This window comes from Canis lupus, chromosome 5 (assembly GCF_011100685.1).
Source record: "Canis lupus familiaris isolate Mischka breed German Shepherd chromosome 5, alternate assembly UU_Cfam_GSD_1.0, whole genome shotgun sequence".
Taxonomy (NCBI): domain Eukaryota; kingdom Metazoa; phylum Chordata; class Mammalia; order Carnivora; family Canidae; genus Canis; species Canis lupus.
The window spans coordinates 76910995-76917033 of NC_049226.1; the positions used below are offsets into that span (position 1 = coordinate 76910995).

The 6039-nt window shown below is 42.3% G+C and overlaps 1 long non-coding RNA gene across 1 annotated transcript; it reads right to left on the minus strand.

Annotated features, from left to right (window-relative positions):
* Nucleotides 1–851: 851 nt before the first annotated feature.
* On the minus strand, nt 852–6037 carry LOC119871952. Its single transcript, XR_005360099.1, has 2 exons — nt 5814–6037; nt 852–1816 (listed from the first exon to the last, which is right to left on the minus strand). It is a non-coding gene; the product is annotated as an uncharacterized LOC119871952 (long non-coding RNA).
* Between the last annotated feature and the right edge of the window lie 2 nt (nt 6038–6039).

The following is a 6039-nucleotide window of genomic DNA, read 5'->3' on the forward strand; positions in this document are numbered from 1 at the left end:
ACCCATGTTTCCACCATCCTTGGAATTCTCCTAATAGGAGAAAAGCCAAGTACCCTTAGGTAGCTTATCCCTGAGAACACACGACCATATGCTTAGATTTGAAAGACCATGAGTCAGCCCTGGTCAGGTGTCCTAGGAGGGTTGTCCTCTGGTCTGTGTTCCTCAGACACCAAAGCTTCTAATTTGCACAAGAAATGTCCTGATAAACCAATGCCAATTGAGTACAAGTTTAACAACAGAATAGGTCCCAGTGTTTTGGCACTGCTTTAATTTCTAAAACAAATAAGGTTATGCTAGAGGGACAAATAATGTTCTATTCATCTGATTTCATACTTAATGCACATGGAGGGGACAACTTCAGAAACAGCTGCAGTACCTTGAGCCTCATAGTTCATTAGTCCTATCCTAACCCACAGCATGGAGCCCAATGTAGGGCTTGAACTAACAACCCTGAGATCAAAATCTGACACCAAAAGTCAGACACTTAACTAAACTAAGCCATGCAGGTGCCCCTCATTATTCTTTTCTGGTTAACTCTTCCACTCTGACCAGTGACCATTTTAAGACTTTCACTCACCTCAAACTTCCAACCCCATTATCTCCATACTTGGAGTCAACAATCAACACAAGGACACTCCCCCAAGCACACCTACCCTTCCTTTGCCCTCCTGTTACAACAGGAGAAGTCCCTACTATCTAAATTTCTCTATAAATGCACCCTCTCCTGTGGCTGTTTAAGGACTTGCTCCATCTACTCCATCTCATATTTTCAACCTCTCCCACCCCACTAGCGGGTTCCCCATCAATTTTCCCTCGTATGTGTGTAGCAGTATAATACACATAACGAAAAATAAAATACAACAAGTTTACCATCTTAACCATTTTTAGGTGTACAGTATATTAAATACATTCATAATGTACAACCACCACCCACCACTATCCATCTCTTGGATCTTGCAAAACTGAAATATACCCAAGGAGAGGGGTAAGGATGGGGTGGTGGAGAGGTGGACTCCCCACTTGGCTTAGAGCCCAACGTAGGGCTTGATCTCATGACCTGAGCCGAAACCAAGAGTCAGATGCTCAATCAACTGCACCACTCAGGGGCCCCAAAAAAACACATTATATTTGACCCCTCAACAGCATTTAACAATATAAACAGTCCCTTCCTCTAACCATTCTTCTGATAACTGAAGTGACACACCACACTCATTGGTCTTCCTTTACTCTGGCCATTGTGAGTGTTCCTCATAGCTCTGTTTTGGGTCATTTCTTCTTCTTTCTCTACTGTGGGGAATCTTGTTCATTCCTCTGGCTTTCTTTCTGCTGACAATTCCAAAATCTATACCAAGACCCAGTTTTTGAGCTCCAGGGTTGTAGAAACAACTGCCCACATGGCACTTGCACTTGGGATGTCTTCAAGGAACCATGTACTCAATATATCCAAAATTGAACCTATCATCTTGTACTACCACCAAACATCACCACTCCAAAAAACTCATGTTCTGCTCTTGGCTTTTCCTTTATCTCATGAAATGGCATTATAATTGTCTGGCCTGAGGCAGAAATCTGGATTCATCAGGAACTTCCTGCTCCCCAACCAATAATCACCAAGTCCTTTTGTATCATCCAATGCTATGTAACACATCACCCCAAAACAATAGGTCAAAACAACTTAGTCTGGTGGCTCTCCTGGTCTCTCCTAGGCTCACTTCCGCAGCTGTATTCCCCTGGCTGTTGTCTGGGCTCAGCTGAAACAGCTGGGTTCCTCCACATGGTCTTCCATCTTCATAATATGGTAGATGGTCTCTGGGTTCTAAAAAAGGAAAGCAGAAGTTCTAAGTTCTCTTGAAGCCTTGGCTTAGAACTCCCCAGTGCACTTCTGTCACATTCTTTTAGTCAAAGCAAATCACTAGGCCAGCGCAGAGATAGTGGGGAAATAAATAGCTTCTGATGGGAGTCGCTTGAAATATCTGTGGCACCACCTTCTATCAGGTTGAACCAAATGAAATGGGACTGTTGGACAGCTGTTGACCTATAAAAGTGGCACTTTCAGGATGTGTTTTACAGAGAAATTTGCTAATGTGTTAACGAATGAAAACATGGAATATGTTTTACACATATTATCCCCAATCACTTTTTCATACAATTTTTTTGTACTCATTATAAACTACTCTTTAGACCTTTGTGGGCCAAATACAAACTTAGTCTGGCTCCTGCCATTATTCTTATTTTCTGAATCCTTACACCATCCCTCTTCCCATTCCCCTCCCGTTGCTTCCTGCACATAGAGGCAACATGAAGGAAAAGGAGTTCCTACAGCAGAGCCACCATCCTATCAGGCCTACTCCTACCACTGGCACAAGCAGTATAAATCCCTGTACCCATTCACCAGAAGAAATGACGCCAAGAGACAGGTGTGTCCGTGAGAGATGGTCAATTTGTTGATCACTAGTTCATTCATTGATTTCATTCACTAGCTAATTCAACAACTGTTTAAGGTGTCCCTGCTCTGGGTGAGATGCTGGGGAACCAAATGTGAACAGAACAGGTAGGATCCCCACAGGATTCGCCGTTGAATGATGAAGCTGAAATAATCATGTGATCAGGTAATTCCATGGAAGATGCAGTTTAAGCTCACCTAGGCCCAAAGGGCTAATTAGAAAGTGCCCCAGGAAGGGGTCCCAGGAACACTGGCCCTTCACTCTGCCCTTAGTTTTTGGTTTTCTTGCCCAGTGCTTTTTGAAACTAGGTTGCCCTGAATTCAGATCCTAGATTTGCCACTCATTAGGTCATATGATACCTTGGAAAAGTTTACTTCTCTGAACCTTAATTTCCTTATTTGTAAAATGGAAATAACGGTAGAGGGATCCCTGGGTGGCGCAGCAGTTTAGCGCCTGCCTTTGGCCCAGGGCGCGATCCTGGAGACCCGGGATCGAATCCCACGTCAGGCTCCCAGTGCATGGAGCCTGCTTCTCCCTCTGCCTATGTCTCTGCCTCTCTCTCTCTCTCTCTCTCTGTGTGACTATCATAAATAAATAAAAATTAAAAAAAAAAAAAAAAGAAATAACGGTAGTAATGTTTTGAGAATCCACTTAGGTGATACAAGTAAATTGTGCAGAATGCATTAAAAAATGTTAATGCATTAGGTTCTCATTGCCCAGTCTAGGTGAATCTAACTTAGGGGAGGAAACTGTCTAGTCTGCAGTTTCAGGAGAATGTGTCCTTCTCAGTCTCTGGTCTGGAGAAGAGTGGGATTCTCAGTGGCTTCTGGCTGGATGCCTTCTTTTTGGAATATAAATGCTGAGAGGGAAGTGACAGCCTCGACAGAAATTCCTATCACGCAGAGCTGCCCTAAAACAGCTGGCTGGTTTCATTATCCCAGGTGGACCTTCAGCCTAGACCTCCCTGAGAGCACTCACCTGGACAAAGCAAATGCCCACCAGCCTTCCCGTAAGTACAGGTGGGGAACTAGAAAGAATTTTCAGTAAACACCCCACATTGGGTGTAGAGATTACTTAAAAATAAAATATTCGGGGCTCCTGGGTGGCTCAGTTAAGGATCTGCCTTCAGCTCAGGTCATGATCCAGGAGTCCTGGGATCGAGCCCTGCATTGGGCTCCCTGCTCAGCAGGGGAGTCTGCTTCTCCCTGTGTCTGCCCCTACTCATGCATTCTCTCTCTCAAATAAGTAAATAAAATATTTTTAAAATAAATAAAATCTTGGGGCGCCTGGGTGGCTTGGTCTGCTGGGCGGCTGCCTTCGGCTCAGGCCATGATCCCAGGGTCCTGAGATCAAGCCCCACATCGGGCTCCCTGAGGATGGGCAGCCTGTTTCTCCCTCTCCACCTGTGCTCTCTCTTGCACACTCTCTCTTTAAAAAAATAAAATAAAATAAAATAATAAAATAAAATAAAATAAAATAAAATAAATAAAATAAAATAAATAAAATAAAATAAAATAAAATAAAATAAAATACAATAAAATAAATATATATATAGAATTTTTCTATTACCCAGGAAGGTCCCTTGTGTCCTGACTTTCCCTCCTCCAGATGCATCACCCACAGATGATTGTTCTCACTACAGATTTCCCTTTTCCTATTTTTTACTTGCATATACATGCAGTATTGCATCTCTTATGTCTGACATCTTTCCTTCAACACAATGTCTCTAAGACTGACTTTACTTCATCATGTGTAGTTTATTCGTTTTTATTGCCAAGTAGTAATTCACTGAATAAATATACCATAATTTGTTTACCCATTCTCCTGTTGATGGACATTTGGGATTCCCGTTTGGGGCTATTTTGACGAAGTTTCCTATAAACATTTGTACAAGTCTTTCTGTGGACGTATGTTTCATTTCTCTTGGATAGTAACTAGGAGTAGGTTTGCTGGGTCACAGAATAGATGTAGGTTTAACTTTTTGAGAAACTGCCAAACATACAAAACCACTATGCCATTTTACATTCTCTGCAGAAGCTGATGAGAGTTCCAGAGGCTGACAAAATTTCTTTGATTGACCAAACTCCAGTTAGGTTCTTGAACCTTCTCCTAAACCTGTCTGTGCAATTCTTTGTAAAATCCAATTTTAGCAAGAACCCCCCACACTTGGTATCTGGTCACCCTCAGTATCTGACAGGGTCTTCATTGTGGCACCATCCCTCAGGTGACGTCTGATGTCTTACCTTTCATCAGAAGAATTCTGTTAGGTTAGCTTAACTAGAATTCCCCTACACCTTGATGTTTCCTCTTAGTAATCTTCCTTCCACTGACCACTCTCCACCACCACCACACTGCTCAGCTATAAATCCCCTCTCACTCATGTTCTATCTCACCCTCACTGGAAAATACCATTGCAGTGGTCCCCATATCTATCCCGAGTGCCTCACCATCTCTAGCATGTCACTGAGTATTTTTTTTAACAGTCCACGTTCTTATCAACACATGGCAGGTCAATATTTAATTTTAGCCATTCTAGCTTTGCGCAGTGGTATCTCACTGTGACTTTGATTTGCATTTTCTTAATAACCAGTGATTTCCAGCTCTTTTTTATATGCTTCCTGACCACAACGGTGTCCTCTTTTGCAAAGGTTTCAAGTCATTCAAACATTCTGGCATAAAAAATAATTAATTAATTAAAAAAAAAACCATTCTGACATAAAGGTTACAATAAAAAGTGTCCTAAAGTAATACATTTTGAACTAAAAAATCTCTATTAATTTACTCAACCACACATTAAAAAAATATTTATCAAGAGGCTACTATGAGTCATGAATTTTTCTAGATTCACAAATTAGCGGTGATCAAGACATATAAGATTTTTGCTCTTGTTCAGAGAGTTCATAATCTGGAGTGGGAGGCAAAAAGACAAAAAGCAAACAGCAGGATTTTTGATGGTATGGAGATGCTGAGTATCAATAAAATGTTGGAAACAACTTCTATCCATCCCCAAGGTGATAGGAGGAGGGGAGGTAGGTAACTTATGTGATATGAGTTTGATGGACTATTATAATGCCATGGAACCAATAATCACAACATGAAAATATACTTAGTCATAGAATAAAACGGTGAGATTTAAAACTGTACGTGCACTTTGATTAGGTCTACGTAAAATACCCATACTTTGATGCATATGGGCGAAAACTGGGAAGACCCAGGAGAAAAATAAAACCCTGCTGTGTGTATTTCAGGAGTGGTGGACTGACGGGGCCCTGAGGGCTCTGGGTTTCGTTTTGATTGTTGTTGTCTTACAGGCTACCGCGCGTTCTTAACGGCAGAAACCGGCGTCTACGACATTCTCATAGGACTTACCTTCGTCTAAGGCTTTAGAATTCAGAGACACGTGACAGGCTTAGGCTAAAACATGGGTTACTTCAGTGTGAAGTACGGCAATAAATAAAATAAGGACTAAGAATTTGACCTCGCAAAGCCCAGGGACTTCAAGGCACGACTACGTTGCTCCCGGGAAAGTCTGAGGAAGACGCGCGGTGGCGCACGACCGGAAGAGGCGACGCCGCAGCGCAGGCCCGGAGCGGCG